Source organism: Megascapheus bottae, chromosome 1, assembly GCF_031878675.1.
Source record: "Megascapheus bottae isolate mThoBot1 chromosome 1, mThoBot2.hap1, whole genome shotgun sequence".
NCBI lineage: Eukaryota > Metazoa > Chordata > Mammalia > Rodentia > Geomyidae > Megascapheus > Megascapheus bottae.
In genome coordinates this window covers 11,898,478-11,900,133 of record NC_143509.1, presented here as the reverse complement: position 1 = coordinate 11,900,133, position 1,656 = coordinate 11,898,478, and the positions used below count along the sequence as shown (strand labels likewise).

Genomic DNA, 1,656 nt, shown 5'->3' with positions numbered 1-1,656 from the left:
TTTGCTCCGCAGAAGCTCACATGATTGTTACATAAAATCTCTTACTGCTTTCCTATAGTCTATCATGTTATCTAATAAAATATGACTGACCACACAATTTGTATGGAAGTAATTGTAGATGGTTAGATTACAAATAAACTGTGAATTTAACTTTTTATTTGTCTCTTGTCACTGAATATAAAACACTGGAAAGGCTTTAAGAAAAAAATGTAGGATGATTGGGTTTCTGACAAATGAAAAGTGTGAGACAGAATGTCGGTATCAACTATGCATATTTGAGTTCAGAATGATTGTGGAATTCTGACTTCTTCAGCATGTATTGCTAGCTCTTTTTATCAAAGGTCTCCAATTAATGCAGAGCTGTGTAAACTTAACACATATCTCAGAATTCTATCTCCTGGGACTCTCAGATGACCCTGAACTACAACCCATGCTCTTTGGGCTCTTTCTGTCCATGTACCTGATCACTGGGCTAAGAAATCTGCTCATCATCCTGGCTGTCACCTCTGACTCCCACCTGCACACCCCCATGTACTTCTTTCTCTCCAACCTGTGCTTAGCTGACATGGGCTTCACCTCCACCATCTTCTCCAAGATGCTGGTGGACATCCAGACTCACAGCAAAGCCAACTCCTATGCGGGCTGCCTCACCCAGATATGTATTTTTCTCGCATTTGGTTGTATGCATCTTTTGCTTCTTACTATGATGGCCTATGACCATTTTGTGGCCATCTGTCATCCCCTAAATTACCCTCTCATCATGAATCCCCATCTCTGTGTCTCCTTGGTTCTGCTGTCATTTGTCACCAGCTTCTTGGATGGACAGATGCACGTGCAGATGATGTTACATATGACTTATTTCAAGGAATTGGAAATCCCAAGTTTCTTCTGTGACCCTTCTCATGTCCTGGAACTTTCCTGTAGGCACACATTCACTAATTATTTATTTAAATACATTATTGGTACCATATATAGTTTCCTTACTATCTTAGGGATCCTTTTCTCTTACTTCAAGATTCTTTCTTCTGTGCTGAGAATGTCATCTTCAAGCGGGAAGTACAAAGCCTTCTCCACACATGGTTCTCACATGTCCATGGTCTGCTTGTTCTTTGGGACAGCATTTGGTGTATACTTTGAGTCGGCTGTGTCACCTTCCCCGGGGGGGGCAGCACTGGGTCCTCAGCAATGTACACAGTGGTCACTCCTCTCTGGAACCCCTTCATCTATGGCCTGAGGAACAGGGACCTCAAAAGTGCCCTGAGCAGGTTCTACAAACCAGCAGCCTACACCAGTGGGTAAGAAGTTCATTTGTTATGTGGTTTTGACAGAAGCAAGAAACTTCAGCATATAATCCTTTAAATTCTACGTGTCTGAATACCTTTCATTAGTACAACCCATTAGCAGTAGAAAAATTTTCTGTCTTTGTCAAGATGGATTCCTAAAGGAGGAATGTATGTTTTTTAATGTTTAAATTTTAGGTTGCAAAGAATGATGAATGTCTACAGATGGCAGGCCCAACAAAGAATATTGCAAGGATTGAGTGGCGAAGTTTGTAATAAGTACATTTTAAATTAATAATATTGTACAGACTATGAAGTCAGAACATTCTAATTGGTAGCCAGCTATCCCATCCTGCCTTTTTAGTTTGAGTTAATT

At 40.5% G+C, this 1,656-nt stretch overlaps 1 pseudogene; it reads left to right on the top strand.

Annotated features, from left to right (window-relative positions):
• Nucleotides 1-403: 403 nt before the first annotated feature.
• Nucleotides 404-1,299, top strand: LOC150068403 (olfactory receptor 7E178-like; annotated as a pseudogene).
• Nucleotides 1,300-1,656: the final 357 nt, after the last annotated feature.